Source organism: Dendrobates tinctorius, unplaced genomic scaffold, assembly GCF_039654945.1.
Source record: "Dendrobates tinctorius isolate UK_male_01 unplaced genomic scaffold, ASM3965494v1 ptg000139l, whole genome shotgun sequence".
Taxonomy (NCBI): Eukaryota; Metazoa; Chordata; class Amphibia; order Anura; family Dendrobatidae; genus Dendrobates; species Dendrobates tinctorius.
Genome location: NW_027361807.1, coordinates 8,327,114 through 8,347,317, shown reverse-complemented (window position 1 = coordinate 8,347,317; position 20,204 = coordinate 8,327,114).

Genomic DNA, 20,204 nt, shown 5'->3' with positions numbered 1-20,204 from the left:
GTATACGTTTTTGCATTTAGTTTACAGTGTGGATTGACCAGTGCTCATCCCCTTCATCATGGCCTAGCTCTAGGGAGATACAGGGCTTAGGCTTCCTGCTTGGTGAGGAACCAATTTAGGGACAGTATGGCAGGTAGGGTGTTATCTGATCTGCCTAGGTGTCTCCACTCACCCTTTCCCTAGTGTCTGGGCTTCCTTCCCCTAATCCCTTTGTGTTGCACTTAGTCTTCCCACACTGTGCATGATAGTCTATTTCCCCTTTTATCCTCATGAAAATTAAAAATTTAGGGCTAAAGCAACATTTTTAGTAAAAACAAAAGGTAAGTTTTAATTTCTACCAGTTTAAGTTAATTCCTGTGAAGCACCTACAGGGTAAACAAACTTTCTGCATGTGGTTTTAAATACAGTGAGGGGTCCAGATTTTCACAAAAAAAACTTCTCAAAGTCACTTCAAAAGTGAAGTAGTCCCTAAACATATAGATTTTTTACATTTTATTGAAAAAAATGAGAAATTTCTAATAAAATGTAACTCTTGTACATCCTAACTAAAAAAAAATTGTTTAAAAAATTATGCTAAAGTATAGTAGAAAGATCATAAAGGTTATTTGTCAGCTATTTTGTGTTTTTGACTTGTTTTTTGTAAAACGTTTCGATATTTTCATACTTTAACTTGAACCATACTGACCTGAATTTACTACTATCATGAAGTACAAAGTGCAATAAAAAAATCAATCTTAGAATTACTGGGATATGTTGAAGCGTTCCAAAGTTATTACCATATAAAGTGACACTGGTCAGAATTGAAAAATTTTGCCTGCTCAGGAAGGTGAAAACATCCTGTGGCATTAAGAGGCTAAAAAGGTTACTAAAAGTTGCAGCCATACATTTTGACCAAAATTGTGAATCAACATTACTTAAAAAGTATTTTAAAGCAAAAAAGGAAGTTGTACCTAAAGAAGTTGAGAAAGTCTCAGGCTATGTGCACACCCTGAAGGTGTGTTCGAAACGCGCGTTGGGGCGTGCCTGGGGACCCTTGCTTTGCCTGCACTGTCTGTTCTCAGGTAATATTATTAATGACATGACGTTTTTTGCATATAATTTCTGTTCCTAATTAGGCATAATTTTGCAAACATTTGCTAGAAATATATGCTCATTGCAGACTTTGCTCAATTTTGTCATGTATATTCTGAGGAAATAACGACTTCATGTCGTATATGACAATATTGGTATACTATTGGCAACATGGTGCCCATGTGTTACCAATGATCTACTAGTACTTGCATGTCTTTTTAGCCATTTGTTTCTTGCAATTCCACTAAATAAAATATTTTTCACTATGACCTTTTGTTGCCTTTCTGAATTCGTCCCTTCGCCCCTTTCTCTATGAGTTTTGGCAATTGGTCACTTACAGTCCAATGTTATAAATATATGGGGACATTAATTATGGTCACTTGTGACATATTATTTATTACATTGTCCCATAGGATGTTTACATTTTTTTGCACTACCCTCTTTGTATATGTGCACACACTGCGGTTCCGCTGCGGTTTTGGCCCTGCGGAACCGCAGCAGTTCCGCAGACATGGTACAGTACCATGTAACCCTATAGGTTTTCAAAACCGCAGTGCTCACGCTGCGTTTTTTTACGCGCTGTTTTGTTGCGGTCTATAAACCGCAGCATGTCAATTGTTTCTGCAGATTCTGCTGCGGTTTCACACATTTAACATAGTAGAGGTGTGAAACCGCAGGGCAAAACCGCAGGCCATACCGCAGCAAAACTGCAGGTCACTTTACTTGCGGTTTTACCTGCGGTTCCGCGGGGAAAAACACGCAGGTGATTCCGCAGTGTGTGCACATAGCCTCAGTAACAAATGTGTTCCAAAGTCTAGGTAGCCCACAGCCTCTTGTTATATTTGATTGATGAGTGAATCTTGAAATTCCATACACTGCATATTTCATAGTGCCACTGCCAATGTATTGCACACATGTTGGATATCAATAAGTGCAAGTGCATAGCTACTTGAGATGCAAAATGTCATTGAATTTACATTGAGCTTCAATTTACACTTCTGAATGAATGTTTAGTTATGCCCTGTTGACAGTTAAAGACCCCCACTGATTTGTGTTTAGAAAATAATGTAACCAAATGCAAAAAGTGTCAATAAGCTTGTCAAGTCTGTAGCAGGAAACACAAAGGTGGTAAAAGGGTGAAGAGTCAAGTAAAGGTCATCAGAAAGTGATGGTCAGAGGAAATGTACTATGGTAAATGCTAGAAATGAGATTTTAAGACATCATCTTTTAAAGGCAACCTGACAGCTGGGACATTCTGCCCGATCCACAGGCAGCATGTATCAGACACAAGTTATATGTTCACGGCCAAGTATGTTTGAAATGCTGCAGCATTTCAGAGAAAAACATAGTTGAATAGCCGCCAGGGACTGAGCGGTCACGTGATTAGTAGGACAGGCGAATCTCTACTGGCTCCTACCCGCCTGCTGCCCGGGAGTGAAATGTCTTCCCAATATGCCTTTGAATGGAGAAACCTGTCAATCCAGGACAGTAGGCAGGTAAAAGCCCCAGAGACCTGCCTGTGCGACTAGTCTCCCATGCAGATTTGTCCCTGATGACTTCTAAAGTATGTTTTTGTCTGAAATACTGCAGCATTTCAGAGGGAAACATAAATATGGCTAAGATCACATAGCTAGTGTCTGACACATGCTTTCAGGTTCTAATACTAGCAGTTCAGTTCTCTTTCAAGGCTAATATCTTAAAACTTCATTTTCTAGCATTCATATTAGTACATTACTTCTGACCATCACTTTGGGATGACCTTCACTTGACTCTTCACTCTGTACCACTTCTTATAATAATAATAATAATAATACATTTTATTTCTATAGCGCCGACATATTCCGCAGCACTTTACATTTCAGAGGGGACTTGTACAGACAATAGACATTACAGCATAACAATAATCACATAGATCATAACAGATACCAAGAGGAATGAGGGCCCTGCTCGCAAGCTTACAATCTATGAGGAAAAAAGGGGAGAGACGAAAGGTGGGTGGTAACAGTTGCCCTGATTGTTTGGACCAGCCATAATGTTAAGTGTGTAACAGTGCAGATGCAGAGGGCTAATGGATGCATAAAGCATGTGGGAACATGATGCGGGGAACCTGGTTATGGTAAAAAACTTTTGGCTGTGCCACATAGGGATAGATTAGGTTAATGTGTTGAGGCGGTAGGCCAGTCTGAATAAATGAGTTTTCAGGGCACGCTTAAAATTGTGGGAATTGGGGACTAATCGTATTGACCTGGGAAGTGCATTCCAAAGAATTGGCGCAGCACATGTATAGTCTTGAAGACGGGAGTAGGAGGTTCTGATTATTGAGGATGCTAACCTCTGGTCATCAGCAGAACGGAGGGCGCAGGTAGGATGGTATACTGAAACAAGGGAGGAGATGTAGGGTGGTGCTGAGCCATGAAGAGCTTTGTGAGTGAGGGTAATTAGTTTGTACTGGAGTTTGGAGTGGATGGGTAGCCAGTGTAATGACTGTCACAAGGTAGAGGCATCGGTGTAACGATTGGCGAGGAATATGATCCTGGCAGCAGCATTCAAGACAGATTGGAGGGGGGAGAGTTTGGTAAGAGGGAGACCGATTAGAAGGGAGTTACAATAGTCGAGACGAGAATGAATAAGAGAAACAGTCAGAGTTTTTGCAGAGTCAAAAGTAAGAAAAGGTCGAATTCTAGAAATGTTTTTGAGGTGCAGATAACAAGAGCGAGCCAGTGATCGGATGTGGGGGACAAAGGAAAGCTCGGAGTCAAGTATGACCCCCAAGACAGCGGGCATGTTGCTGGGGAGTAATAGTAGAACCACACACGGAAATGGCAATGTCGGGTATAGGTACATTAGTAGCGTGAGGAAACACAAGGAGTTCAGTCTTTGACAGGTTCAGTTTCAGATATAGTGAGGACATGATGTTAGACACAGCGTTTAGACAATTGCCGGTGTTTTCTAGAAAGGCTGGCGTGATGTCAGGAGAAGAAGCGTATAATTGGGAGTCATCAGCATAGAGATGGTACTGGAAACCAAATCTACTGATTGTTTGACCAATAGGGGCAGTATACAAAGAGAAGAGGAGGGGGCCTAGGACTGATCCTTGAGGAACCCCAACAGTAAGGGAGTAAGGGGAAGATGAGAGGAGGAGGAGCCAGCAAAAGATACAGTAAAGGAGTGGTCAGAGAGATAGGAGGAGAACCAGGAGAGAACGGTGTCCTTGAGGCCAATGGAACGGAGCATAGTGAGGAGGAGCTGATGATCCACAGTGTTGAATGCTGCAGAGAGATCCAAGAGAATTAGCATGGAGTAATGACCATTTGATTTAGCTGTTAGTAGATCATTAGAGACTTTAGTGAGGGTAGTTTCAGTAGAATGTAAAGAGCGGAAACCGGATTGGAGAGGGTCGAGAAGAGAGTTTTCTGAGAGATAGTGGATAAGACGGGAGTGGTCCATGCGTTCCAGGAGTTTAGAGATGAAGGGAAGATTAGAAATAGGTCTATAGTTAGCGGCACAGTTTTGGTCGAGGGATGGTTTTTTAAGTAGTGGATGTATGATTGCATGCTTAAATGAGGAGGGAAAGATACCTGTTATGAATGAGTCACCGTAGGAGGCAAAAACAGAAATACTAGCTAAGTCCAGAAAACCAGAGAAGTTGGCAGCTATCGGATTGCAGACCCCTGAACCTATCAACAACAACTAGCAGTAGCCGTTGGGGGGTTCCTACGGTGCCCTAGACCCCTCGATCACAGCCGGAGAACTAAATAGCCTAAAGACAGAAAGGGAAATCTAAACTGCCCCAAAGCAATAGGCAGCCCCCAACATATAATGACGGTGAGGCAAGATGAAAAAACACTCACACAGATAGAAAGATAGGCTGAGCAAATGATGGGGCCCAAGCTAACTAAATAGGAAAGGATAGAAAAGCTGCTGTCTGCAATCCGCCAAAACCCTATCAAAACAAGAGCCAACAGACTAATAGGGAAAAAAGCCCTGAAGACGCTAGGCTTCAAAAAGACTATATCAGTACTCAGGTATTTTCTGAAGATAGAGCAAAAAGGAATTCAGCTCACCCCAGCAGGGAATGGCAGAAATCCAGAAAAACAAGGCAAACCAAAACCAAAACACAAATGCAAAAAGCAGAGAAGAAAACTTAGCTTTTGAGGAGCAGGAATCAGACTGGTCTCCTAGAATCCCTCAGAGAGATCACCAGCAAGGCAGAAGAGCGTCGGCTGCCTTATATCCAGTCAGCAATTCCAGTCACCCAGTCATCATCATCCTGCACAGGTGCTTGGTAATCAGCCTCACTACCGTCCTTCACCAGAAGAGAGAGTTCATCAGACCTCAATGGTGAAGGGGAAAATGAACTCACAACAGATACCAGAAGAGAGAGAGAGGTTAAATATTTTAGTTAGGTAAGGGGTGACAGCAGGGGAAAGGGGCTGGAGTAGATGTGACGGAAATGGGTCACTGGTGCAAGTGGTTGGGCGAGAAGATGCAAGGAGCCTGCTTACTTCTTCTTCTGTGACTGGTTCAAAATCAGAGAGTGAGCTAGATGCAGTGGAGGAGGGAGGACAGTGCATGGTATGAGGTGATTGGGAGATAATTTCCTGTCGGATCTGGTCAATTTTTTCTTTGAAGTAATTGGCCAGATCGTCAGCTCGACGCTCCGTGGATGGGGCCTGTACTCTTGGGTTGAGTAGAGAATTCTTCTTCCTTCTAAAGACTTGTCAAGTCTGAACTTATACAATCAGTGTCTGACACAGGCCAGTGGATAGGGCAGCATGTATTAGCTGTCAGATTTCCATTAAAATTCTGTGTTTAGAATTTTTCTTTTTTTTAACACCTACATGCTGGTATCTCATAGCTTGGAAGGTGGCTGAGTGTTTATGTGGTCATCTCCATTATACAGGCTATAACCTAGCCACTAAGGGCTCGCTCACTCTGGCATATATTGTCTCATGCAAGAGAATCGGGTCGATTATGCTAATGACACTTGGCTCAAACGCTGTCAGAGTTTGATCCGAGTGGCATCTTTCTGTGATCCAATTCTCTTGCATAATAGAATCATAGCACAGATGCGGAGAAGATGGAGAACTCAGTTTCTCCATCTTCTCCATTGTCTCTGTGAGCGTACATCGGACTGCACTCGGATGAAATCTTACTGCAGTTCGACGTTTCACTTACACCCATAGATATGCATGGGTGTGCTTGATCCGATTATTGGAGGCACTCAATAATCAGAAAAACATCGGATCAGAAAAAACATCGGATAGTATTTGGCCATGTTCACCCTTGATAATAAATATGGTGAAATCTGCGGCAATGTTGCATTCAAATCTGAGACGTTAGAAAAATTGAGAAAAAAATGAAAAAGTTTTAAAAGGGAAGTACACATTTAAATTGCAGAAAATAAATTGTATGTGTGTGTAAAACAGCGACAGGGTTGTAGTAATGTCAGCACAATCCATACTCACTGTGCCGGCCACTGCTTCTTTCCTGCTATGTCCCCCGTTCCTCCTTTTGTTCAAAAGACAGGAGTCCAAAGCAACTTTAAACAAAACAGATTTATTTTCTTCAGGACATAGCACATCCATAACACTTCCAGCACACTTGTCACAGTACCAGCAATGCATTTTCTTCGTCTTTCCCTAACTTTTTCTGCTTCACAGGAATAGGCCACAAAGATATAACGGGACGAGGAGCCCGGTGAAAACGCCACTTCAATATATCTTCCTGGAACCGACTTCAGCCCAGGCTCGGAAACACTATCTACTGGGTCGTCCACCTCCTTATGGTTATCCTGCCCGCGCACTTTCATGGTGGTCCACTAACTTCTTCTATACCCAAACTTCTTCTGTAACTTCTTCCCTATGTTGCTGAGTATACTGTGCTCTGAACTCTTTTCTTTTATACTCCAACTCTTTTCCTTGGATGGCTGGGCTTCTGCTTCTAATGTTACATGATAGTTGAGCAGCCCAGGCCAGAGGCCTCCTGAGCACACACAGGGGGCTCCCCCGACTGACTATATCCAGGAAGTCTCACTACCTTATTCCCCAGCTATCCCTCCTAGTATTAACCTCTAAGTGTCCTACAACTAAACCTTTCTATGCAGTGTACTCAGTGCCCTCCATCTAGTGGCCCTTTTCCTAACTGCACTGTCCCTAGCTTACATATAGTACAAAACAGCAATAAACATATGAAAACACGTCACAATGCAGTATAATACAATTATATATAGGTACATGGTAGCATGAACATTTAAAGGGGCTAAGAGCCCTGACCCCCTTACATGTGGACATGTGTATACTCTTCCACATTGAAATTACCATGTTTTCATATGGGGCAGTGTGAGGTCCATGTCATACAAGGGCACAGTGTGGTGGCTATATGTCACTTTTTTGGAGAGAGTGGGGTTACACAATAATGATTTTGTTATTTTTAAGAAGTCTGCAAAGATGATATGTTGTAGGGAGAAGAAATCATGGAGGCCTGAACAAGATGGTAAAGAATGACTCAAATTAGGGCACTGGATGATATTACTTATTCATACCATTGACATTGTCTAATCAGTACATAGTCTTTATAAGGTCTGAAAAGTAATAATGGCTGGTATCATTCTTGTTAGTGAAACAAGAACCTGCACACACTATTATCTTTTTTAACATTTTTGTGGAATACTGGTTATCTTTAAGGATTCCATATCTAAGTGGGTTTTTTAAAGAGAATCTGTAACTAGAGTTTTTGTTATGCCATCAGAGCAGCTATATGTAGGGGCAGATGTGCAGATTTCAGCGATGTATCACTTATTGTGCTGCTTGCTGTCATTGTGATAAAATCACTGTTTTATCTGCTGCAGATAGTTCTTTGAATGCTGAGCTCTGCATAACCCCGCCCACACAAGTGATTGACAGCAGTATGTACACTGTGCATAGGCAGAAAGCTGTCAATGTTGGGAGAGGTAAGTTTATACAAAGTTCATGAATCTAGACTACATGGCAGCATGTTTACTAGGTGCCAGATTCCCTTTAAAGGGAACTCGCTACCAGATTTTTCTGACTTAAACTAAAGACACCACCTTTTAAGTGTCTATTTCCACAGTTCCTCAACCTGTACATATCTCCGAAAAATATCTCAAAGTCTTTTGCGCCGTCTGCTATTCAGCATGAAAAGCAGTCATAAAAACTATCAACAAAGACTACTCAAGGAAAGGAAGACCAAGAATGACCTCTGCTGTACAGGACAAGGTTATTATAGTTAAGCCACCCAATACACATTAGACTAATGCCCGCAAAACCCAGTAATACTGAAGGGTTCAGCTGATCGTCTTAAAAAGTGTATGGGAGCCACAGAGAATTGATTGATTGGCCCAGGTGCCTTATGATCATACACAAAGGTATTGAAGAAGTTGATTGGCATAACCTTATGCCACTCACATTTAGTCTACAGCTAGTTAGGGACAGGGGAAAATAAGCCCAGTCATATTAGCTCTATCTATCTGCATTTATCCTTCCCTGATGACTGATTGAAGGGAAGGCAAATTAGGTCTGTATAGGGCTATTTGTCCACTAGGTAAGCTGTGGACTGCCCTTCTATGGGCGTGAGTTTTGGTGACCTAGGGCTAACTAGGGCTGAATAGGGCCAGGTCCATATTGCCGTCCCTGAGTGCACCAGAAGGTATCCCCTGGGTAGTCAATTAACATTTGAACTTCGCCCCTGACAAGGACTCATGGTAAATATCTATCCAAGCATTGTTACAGCAATACAGATACAGTTTGACTTGTACCAAAAGTATTGCTGAGGGACTGACCACTGTCATTATGAACCTAATGGTTGCTCTCACTTTCATTCTTAACGGACTCTCCACTTTACCAATGTGGATTGTGTGTAGCCAGAAACTGCTAGAAAGAGTATGTAGTGTTTTTAGAAGTATTGTTTATTGGTGTAATTTTTAATATGCAGTCATATGTTAAAGTTTGGGCACCCCTATTAATGTTAACCTTTTTTCTTTATAACAATTTTGGTTTTTGCAACAGCTATTTCAGTTTCATATATCTAATAACTGATGGACTGAGTTATATTTCTGGATTCAAATGAGGTTTATTGCAGAACAGAAAATGTGCAATCTGCATTTAAACAAAATTTGACGGGTGCAAAAGTATGGGCACCCTTATCATTTTCGTGATTTGAACACTCCTAACTACTTTTTAGTGACTTCCTGAAGCACTAAATTGGTTTTGTAACCTCATTGAGCTTTGAACTTCATAGCCAGGTGTATCAAATCATGAGAAAAGGTATTTAAGGTGGCCACTTGCAAGTAGTTCTCCTATTTGATTCTCCTATGAAGAGTGGCATCATGGGCTCCTCAAAACAACTCTCAAATGATCTGAAAACAAAGATCATTCAACATAGCTTTTCAAGGGAAGGATACAAAAAGTTGTCTCAGAGATTTATCCTGTCAGTTTCCACTGTGAGGAACATAGTAAGGAAATGGAAGAACACAGGTACAGTTCTTGTTAAGCCCAGAAGTGGGAGGCCAAGAAAAATATCAGAAAGGCAGAGAAGAAGAATGGTGAGAACAGTCAAGGACAATCCACAGACCACCTCCAAAGACCTGCAGCATCATCTTGCTGCAGATGGTGTCACTGTGCCTCGGTCAACAATACAGCGCACTTTGCACAAGGAGAAGCTGTATGGGAGAGTGATGCGAAAGAAGCCGTTTCTGCAAGCACGCCACAAACAGAGTCGCCTGAGGTATGCAAAAGCACATTTGGACAAGCCAGTTACATATTGGAAGAAGGTCCTGTGGACTGATGAAACAAAGATTGAGTTGTTTGGTCATACAAAAAGGCGTTATGCATGGAGGCTAAAAAACACAGCGTTCCAAGAAAAACACTTGCCACCCACAGTAAAATTTGGTGGAGGTTCCATCATGCTTTGGGGCTGTGTGGCCAATGCCAGCACAGGGAATCTTGTTAAAGTTGAGGGTCGCATGGATTCAACTCAGTATCAGCAGATTCTTGACAATAATGTGCAAGAATCAGTGACGAAGTTGAAGTTACGCAGGGGATGGATATTTCAGCAAGACAATGATCCAAAACACCGCTCCAAATCTACTCAGGCATTCATGCAGAGGAACAATTACAATGTTCTGGAATGGCCATCCCAGTCCCCAGACCTGAATATCATTGAACATCTGTGGGATGATTTGAAGCGGGCTGTCCATGCTCGGCGACCATCAAACTTAACTGAACTGGAATTGTTTTGTAAACAGGAATGGTCACAAATACCTGCATCCATGATCCAGGAACTCATTAATAGCTACAGGAAGTGACTAGAGGCTGTTATTTTTGCAAATGGAGGATCTACGAAATATTAATGTCACTTTTATGTATAGGTGCCCATACTTTTGCACCGGTCAAATTTTGTTAAAATGCATATTGCACATTTTCTGTTAGTACAATAAACCTCATTTGAATCCAGAAATATAACTGAGTCCATCAGTTATTAGATATATGAAACTGAAATAGCTGTTGCAAAAACCAAAATTGTTATAAAGAAAAAAGGTTAACATTAATAGGGGTGCCCAAACTTTAACATATGACTGTATCTCAGTAAAAGCTAAGTTGTTATTTTGTACATGCTCTGCTATTCAGTAACTTGCTTGCTGAGAGTAGATACAGTTGTGGCCAAAAGTATTGACACCCCTGCAATTCTGTCAGATAATACTCAGTTTCTTCTTGAAAATGATTGCAAACACAAATTCTTTGGCATTATTATCTTCATTTAATTTGTCTTAAATGAAAAAACACAAAAGAGAATGAAGCAAAAAGCAAAACATTGATGATTTCACACAAAACTCCAAAAATGGGCCAGACAACCTACAGACAACCTTTAGCCAAAATAACTGCGACCAACCGCTTCCGGTAACCATCAATGAGTTTCTTACAATGCTCTGCTGGAATTTTAGAACATTCTTCTTTGGCAAACTGCTCCAGGTCCCTGATATTTGAAGGGTGCCTTCTCCAAACTGCCATTTTTAGATCTCTCCACAGGTGTTCTATGGGATTCAGGTCTGGACTCATTGCTGGCCACCTTAAAAGTCTCCAGTGCTTTCTCTCAAACCATTTTCTAGTGCTTTTTGAAGTGTGTTTTGGGTCATTGTCCTGCTGGAAGACCCATGACCTCTGAGGGAGACCCAGCTTTCTCACACTGGGCCCTACATTATGCTGCAAAATTTGTTGGTAGTCTTCAGACTTCATAATGCCATGCACACGGTCAAGCAGTTCAGTGCCAGAGGCAGCAAAGCAACCCCAAAACATCAGGGAACCTCCACCATGTTTGACTGTAGGGACCGTGTTTTTTTCTTTGAATGCCTCTTTTTTCTCCTGTAAACTCTATGTTGATGCCTTTGCCCAAAAAGCTCTACTTTTGTCTCATCTGAACAGAGAACATTCTTCCAAAACGTTTTAGGCTTTTTCAGGTAAGTTTTGGCAAACTCCAGCCTGGCTTTTTTATGTCTCGGGGTAAGAAGTGGGGTCTTCCTGGGTCTCCTACCATACAGTCCCTTTTCATTCAGACGCCGACTGATAGTACGGGTTGACACTGTTGTACCCTCGGACTGCAGGGCAGCTTGAACTTGTTTGGATGTTAGTCGAGGTTCTTTATCCAACAGCCGCACAATCTTGCGTAGAAATCTCTTGTCAATTTTTCTTTTCCGTCCACATCTAGGGAGGTTAGCCACAGTGCCATGGGCTTTAAACTTCTTGATGACACTGCGCACGGTAGACACAGGAACATTCAGGTCTTTGGAGATGGACTTGTAGCCTTGAGATTGCTCATGCTTCCTCACAATTTGGTTTCTCAAGTCCTCAGACAGTTCTTTGGTCTTCTTTCTTTTCTCCATGCTCAATGTGGCACACACAAGGACAGAGGTTGAGTCAACTTTAATCTTTGTCAACTGGCTGCAAGTGTGATTTAGTTATTGCCAACACCTGTTAGGTGCCACAGGTAAGTTACAGGTGCTGTTAATTACACAAATTAGAGAAGCATCACATGATTTTTCGAACAGTGCCAATACTTTTGTCCACCCTCTTTTTTATGTTCGGTGTGGAATTATATCCAATTTGGCTTTAGGACAATTCTGTGTTTTTTCATTTAAGACAAATTAAATGAAGATAATAATACCAACGAATTTGTGTTTGCAATCATTTTCAGGAAGAAACTGAGTATTATCTGACAGAATTGCAGGGGTGTCAATACTTTTGACCACAACTATACCTAGTAAGGTGGACTAAATTTGTAAATAATGTTGATTGTAACATGGAAGTCAGAAGTAGAAAATATGATGACATTTGGGTGGAGCTGAGCCCACTCCTTGAGATATTTGTGGGTATTGCTAAATAAATGGGTTGTCTGAGAGTTTAATATTGATGGCCTACCCTTAGGATACAGCAGCAAAACACAGAGGACATATAGCCAGTTCACCCGATATGGTTCTCAAAGTCCAGGAGCATGGAGATCTGATCTGACTACTCGTGTATGTCCATAGGAAAGGCGAAAAAGTTGCTTCCAGGTCCTGATAAAACTTGAATTTATTAGAAAATGTAAAACTGGTTAATAACTGTGAGCATGGACAAAGGAGGCTGGTGTGCTTCTGAAACGCGTAGCTACTTTTGATGATCATATTTTTGGAACCCACATGTACTAACCAGTTTTACAACATGTTCTCCTTTCCTATCCTTAAGACAGGTCATCAATATCTGATCAGTAGAGGTACGACACCCAGGAACCCCACCGATCAGCTGTTCTTGGTGCCAGCCAGATGTCCTGAGTTGCAGAGCTCTATCAACTGAATAGTGGTGTGGTCAGGTTTTGCACATCTGCCTCCTATTAATTAAAATAATTTGCAGATGTACAGTACCCTGCTGGGGCCACTATTACGTTGACAGAGCTCTGAAGCTACGTAACTCAGCAGATCAGGCTGCAGCTAGAATAGTTGATTGGCGGGAGTGCCGGGTGTCGCTATTGCTGACCTATGACACATAAAAGTTCCAGACAACCCCCTTAAGTATCCAAGTATCTGGCATCTGAATGAGCCAGGCTTAAAAGCACGAGGGACTGATGTCAGAAACGTTCGCCGGGTTACCTGAATACCCCAGTGTGAACTACTACAAAATGAGGCAGTACAGGGTAACAAGACCCTGCACTGGAGTCAGGGCAGGTAAGTGGCATATGCCAACATGTTTATTGGTTGAATGGATAAAAGGGGTACTTGCATAAAAATCTTCTAAAATAAACGGTTTCCTACCTTTGCTTGTAAAGGAAGTAGTGAATGACTTTGGGTATACGTTACCCGTGGATTGGTCTGGAGTACAGATCTGCCGAGTTACGTAGCTTCAGAGCTCTGATTTGAAATTTTTAATATACAGCACAGTCTACATCAAGTTTCATTTTAAACAATGTATTGCAAGAAATAGTGTAGACATTACAATTGGGTAAAATGCCACAATGTCAAAGCCATATTACCTTAAAATTGTATGACTTAGCATCTATGGGGAAACTGCCAATGCCACCCAGTGATCACAACTAATTTACTGTTGTACTCAAATATAATTTTAACCCACAGTGACAAATGTAACATCTTGTGGGACTGGGGGGTTTGCATCTAATTAAACTTTTGTGTGGAGTTGATTTAGATAGGATTGTTTTTTTAGCCTAATTGTATTGTCACTCAATAAGGTTCCACAGTCTAATAGAGTGCTCCCTGCTGAAAATTAAAGGTCAAGAGGTAGACATCTGCATGCGTGTCACAGTTCCTACTGTCCTGGAATAGAACAATCTTCATCTGATAAAAACCTTACATTTTGAATAAACTCTGCATCAAGTATACTAGAGATATAAACTTATGATATTCACACGACAGCCATTAACCCCTTAGTGACAGAGTCAATTTGGTACTTAATGACCAGGCCAATTTTTAGAATTCTGACCACTGTCACTTTATGAGGTTATAACTCTGGAAAGCTTCAATGGATCACACTGATTCTGAGACTGTTTTTCCAAGGTTTTCCAAGACTACTTCATGTTAGTGGTAAAATTTATGAAAGAAAGGGAAATTTGGCAAAAATTTAGAAAATGTTGCAATTTTCAAACTTTTAATTTTTGTGCCCTTAAATCAGAGTTGTATTGCACAAAATAGTTAATAAATAACATTTCCCACATGTCTACTTTACATCTGCACAATTGGAAACATAATTTCTTTTCTATTAGGAAGTTATAAGGGTTAAAAGTTGACCAGCGATTTCTCATTTTTCCAACAAAATTTACAAAACCATTTTTTTTTAGGGACCACCTCACATTTGAAGTGAGTTTTGGGGGGTCTATATGACACAAAATACCCCAAAGTGACACCATTCTAAAAAAATGCACCACTCAAAACCACATTCAAGAAGCTTATTTACCCTTCAGGTGCTTCACGAGAACAAAAGCAATATGGAAGGAAAAAGAACCAAACTTTATTTTCACAAGGGTATCAGGAGAAAATGGACTAAAAACGGTAATTAGACCTACCGGTAATTGTGTTTCCAGGAATCCATCCTGACAGCACACCTGGAGGACGTCCTTCTCATCCGCAGTGGGACAGGAAACCACGAGAGTTTAAAGGGATCCTCCCCTTACCATCCCACAGTGATTTCACAAAGTAACACCTCTGGATCGATTCAAACAAAAAATTTTTATTTAAACTAACATTCTCCATACACATGTTACATCACAATTGCATGGATGCGTTTGTCGGGGAGGGAACTAATAGTGCTGTCAGGATGGATTCCTGGAAACACAATTACCGGTAGGTCTAATTACCGTTTTCCAGGTCACCACCTGACAGCACACCTGGAGTAGTACCAAAGAATATTGGTCTTAGGGTGGGACTACCGCGTGGAGCACCTTTCTCCCAAATGCCAATTGTGCGGAGGCCACGTCTAATTTATAGTGTTTAGAGAACGTACTGAGACTGGCCCAAGATGCGGCTCTGCAGATTTGTTCTGCCGAGGCTCCACCCCTCTCTGCCCATGATGTGGCCATGGCCCTAGTTGAGTGGGCTCTAAGACTCCCCGGGGGGCTCTGACCCTGTGCTCTATACGTTGTGCTAATAACGGATTTAATCCCCCTTGCTATTGTGGATTTTGATGCCTTTTTACCCTTATTAGGGCCTCTAAACTGGACAAAGAGGTTACTATCCTGCCTCCAGGGCCTGGTTGCGTCCAGGTACCTGAGCACAGTTTCCCTGACATCCAGGTTATGGTAAGCTTTCTCCTTGCTATTTTTAGGAAACTGACAAAATGAGGGGAGCACTACCTCCTGATTCATGTTCCGAGTCTGAGATCACCTTGGGGAGAAAAGCCGGGTCGAGTTTTAGGACTAACGGTCGTTGAATATTTGTAAGTAGGGATCTTGAACCGATAGGGCCTGAAGTTCCCCTAATCTTTTGGCTGACGTAACTGCCATTAAGAATGCTGTCTTCAGAGAGAGGTTACCGATAGTTATTTCTACCCCTAGCTGGTATGGCTGTCTACATAGCGCGTTAAAGACTAGGTTAAGGTCCCAAGGAGGGACGGTCCTTCTTATTAAGGGCTTAAGTCTCTGCACAGCCTTTGAAAATCGGGCTATCCAGGGGTGAGACGATAGCGTTGTGTCATAGAACACGCTTAAGGCCGAAATCTGCACTCTCAGGGTGCTGGGTCTGAGGCCCTTCTTGAACCCTGCCAGTAAGAAGTCAAGGATCTTCGGGATCTGAGGTCGGTCAGTATCGACTGTCGCCTCTCCACAAAAACTGCAAAATTTTTTCCAAATTTTATTATATATTGCTGCCGTTACGGGCTTCCTACTTGCTTGTAGAGTGGATATAACTTCATCCGATAGACCCTTTGTTCTTAGGACCTGCCGCTCAGGATCCAGGCTGATAGCTTGAGGGCTTCTGGCCTTTTGTAGAAGACCGGACCCTGGTGAAGAAGGTCTTCTCTCTTTGGCAGAAGAATGGGATCTTCCCGTGATATCTTTCTGAGTAGAGGAAACCAGCTTCTTCTTGGCCAATAGGGAACCACCAATATGACCCTGGCTCTGTCCTCGTAGATCTTCCTGAGGACTCTTGGGATGAGAGCTAGAGGCGGGAAAGCGTACAGTAGGCCCCTGTTCCAGGACTGCGATAGAGCATCTAGCCCTGTCGGGTTTCCTGCCGGGTTTAGGGAGTAGAAGGCTTTGACCTTTGCATTCCCCTTGTCCGCAAACAGATCTATTTCTGGTTGTCCCCAGCGATCGCACAGGCTGCAGAACACTTCTTCGTTGAGTTCCCAGTCCATTGCAGTTATTCTTCTTCTGCTGAGAAAGTCCGCCACCTGGTTGCTGGTGCCCTCCAGATGTACTGTTGAGACAGAGAGGACCTCTCTTTCCGCCCATCTGAAGATGTGCTCCGCCAAGCCCTGTAGTGCCAGGTGTTTTGCTCTGCCCTGACGGCGGAGAAAGGCTACTGTCGTGATATTGTCCGAAAATATTTTGACATGCTTGTTTTTCACCCGAGGCCAAGCAACGAGTAGTACCTTCCAGACCGCCAGTAGTTCTCTGAAGTTGGAGGACCTGTTGCTGTCCTCCCGACTGATAGTACTCTCCTCCGATATGTCCCCCCCAGCCATATAGACTTGCGTCCGTGGTTACTACGATCTCTGGGGACTGAATCCATGAGACACCGGTTTTTAGGTTTCTCGGGATGGTCCACCACAGCAGCGACCTTCTGACCTGGGGAATTAATTGTATCTTCCTGTCTAGTGAGCCCTGTCTTCTGTCCCAGGACGCTAGGACTGCCTGTTGTAGTCTGCGGGAGTGGAACTGACTCCACCTGACACAGGAGATGCACAAAGTCATCAGCCCCAGAATCCTCATTGCGTCTCTGATCGACACCTGGTTCTTTGAGAACTGGCGGATCTTTTTTGGTATGCTGGTCCGCTTTTCTTCTGGAAGATAGGACATTATTCTTTCCGAATCTAGCATGACCCCTAAAAATTTTATTCTGGGCTTGGGTAAAAGATCTGATTTTGACCAGTTTATTATCCAACCCAACCTTTGCAGTGTGGCAATTGAGGATTGACAGTCGACTCTGAGCTGGGCTGCTGAGTCTGCTACGATCAGGAAGTCGTCTAAGTACGGGACCACCGTGATGTTTTGGGCTCTTAGGTAGGCCACGACTTCTACCATTACCTTCGTGAAAACTCTTGGGGCTGATGCTAGGCCAAAGGGGAGACAGCGAAACTGGTAGTGGTGAACCCTGCCCTCCTTCTCGACCGCGAACCTGAGGTATTTTTGGTGGTCTGGATGGATGGGGACATGGTAATAAGCGCTTTTTAGATCTAACGTGCACATTACCACCGCTTCTCCCAGGAGTGGAATCGTGGATATTATTGATTCCATCTTGAAGCGTTTGTATGATACCCACTTGTTTAAGGGTTTGAGATTTATTATGGTCCTGGTATCCTCTGACGGTTTTTTTTATCGCAAAGAGGCTCGAGTAGTGTCCCCTTCTCTCTTCTTGTGTGGGAACTGGTATGATTGCCTCCATCTCTAGGAGGTCCTGGATATCTAACCACATGGGGGAGGCCGGACCAAGTCGAGAGCTGGTTATTAGGAACCTGTTTGAGGGTAGGGAATCGAATTCGATCTTGCAGTACCCAGGGGCTGGTGGTAACCTCTTGCCATTCTTCCCTGAACCTGAGCAGTCGCCCCCCTACACTGGTGGCGTCATTTCTTCCGGGAGCTAGATCCTGGGCCACAGAAGATGGTATCTCTGCTCCTATTTCTACCCTCGCCCCCTTTGGGGTAGCTCCATTGACCTGACTTCCCCTTCCCTCTGTAGTCCGTTCTCTGGCTGTAACGGGGTCTACGAAAGGGCTGATACCTTTTACGTTTTTCTTCAGGGAACCCCTTTTTTTCATCTGACGCCTTTTCTAAGATATCGTCAAGCACAGGTCCGAAGACTCTACCTCCCGAGAAGGGAATTGAGCACAGCTTATTCTTTGACTGCATGTCACCCGACCAACTTTTAAGCCAGATAGCTCTTCTGGCTGTGTTGGACAATGATTGGGTTCTGGCCGTAAATCTAACGGACTCTGCTGAGGCGTCAGCCAAAAACCCCATGGCTAATTTTAGCAAGGGAAGGGATTTTAGAATAGTTTCCCTCGGAGTTCTATCTGATAAATGCCCCTCTAAATCGCCTATCCATAGATGCATGGAGCGTGCAACTGATGTCGCGGCTATATTTGTCTTTATGACTGCCGCTGATCTTTCCCAGGCTCTTTTCAAGAGCCCGTCTGCCTTCCGATCTAGGGGCTCCTTTAAACTTGAGGAGTCCTCGAACGGAATGGCTGTCTTTTTGATACCCTTGCTACTGGGATATCGATTTTAGGGACCTCTTCCCAGACCTTGACCTCTTCTGGGTCAAACGGCAGGCGAAGCCTAAAGTCTCAGGGAATAGACAATTTTTTCTCTGCTTCCTCCCATTCATCCAATATCATGGCCCGTATATGGGCATTTACTGGGAAGACCATTGAGGTCTGGGAGCGCAGCCCCCCGAACATCTCATCTTGTATTGAGAGGGTAGTCGGGGGTTCCTCTATCTGCATAGTCTGGCGGACTGCCCCTAATAGCTCGTCCGTATCGCCGGATGCAAAGAGGTACTTTCTTCCCCTCTCCGGGTGCTCTCTGATCTCCTCCTCCTCCTCTGCGTCTGATTCGGACAAGATGTCCTCAGAAGACGTGTCCGACTCCCTCTGCCTCTTTCTGGATGCCTTAGGGTTCATCTGCGGGACTTGGGACATGGCTCCGGATACCGAGGCCTGTACTTCCTCTCTAATCATTGCCCTCATGTTCGACATGAGCGTAGCCTGTTCTTCCCCCATTATACGCTTTGTACATGCGTCGCAGAGGGTTTTTTGCCATGTGTCCTTTAGCTTCTTAGAGCAGACTGGACACTTCTTATCCTTCTTCCTTTCTGAGGTGGAGGTTCCCCCCTGGAACACAAAGTACGTGTACTATGGGGTCTGTCTTACTGGAGCCCTGCCATGACCTCATATGAGGCTACTCACGTGACCCTGGCTCTCCGTGCCTGTCTCCGTCTTCGCCTGGTCCTCCATCTTTAAATAGATAAGGTTCCCTGTGGCCGCCTGCGGAGACACCAGAACGTGTAAGTGGCCCGGAGGTGGTATGCGGTTCTTACACTGCAGGGCCCAGCATACCGCTCTCTCTCCTGCCGCGCTGCTGATCCGCTCCACCGCCAAAATCTGCCCCCTCTCAGAGATGGTGCCGGCCCTTCCTGAATGCCGGGCTGTCGTTTTGAATTCCGCGGCCGGAAGTGACGTCCGGGCTCGGTGACGCAATCGGAAGTGACGACCGGGCCCAGTGACGCAACCGGAAGTGCGTCCGGGTCGGAAGTCCCGCCTGTCCTGGATGACGCGCGCGCCCTGCCTGGTATGGGGGGAAGCGAGCCTCAGTCGGGAGGAAGCGACCCCTACTCCAGGAGCAGCGCTACACTGGAGGAGCTGAGGGACCCTGTGCCGGGTTTCAGCCTGCAGAGCTTCCAGGTAGGAAGGGAAAGGCTGTGCCCCTCGATCCTGACCTTCTGCACGGAACGGCTGGATCTTCCTCTCATCGTTCCCATCGTGGGACAGGAAAAACACTGTGGGATGGTAAGGGGAGGATCCCTTTAAACTCTCGTGGTTTCCTGTCCCACTGCAGATGAGAAGGACGTCCTCCAGGTGTGCTGTCAGGTGGTGACCTGGAAATATATGTGAGGAAAAGCCACTGTTTGGGCACATGGCAGGGCTCAGAAGGGAAGGAGCACCGTTTGACTTTTTGAATGAAAAATTGGCTGGAATCAATGGCGGGTGCCATGTCGAGTTCGGAGACTCCATGATGTACTTAAACAGTGGAAACCCCCCTATTCTAACTCCAAACCTAACACAGCCCTAACCCCAACACACTCCTAACCCCAACCACAATCCTAACCCCAACACAACCTTAACCCTAGCCCCAACTCTAATTCAACACTAATCCTAGCTATAACCTCAACCCTAACCCTAGCTATAACCCTAACCCCA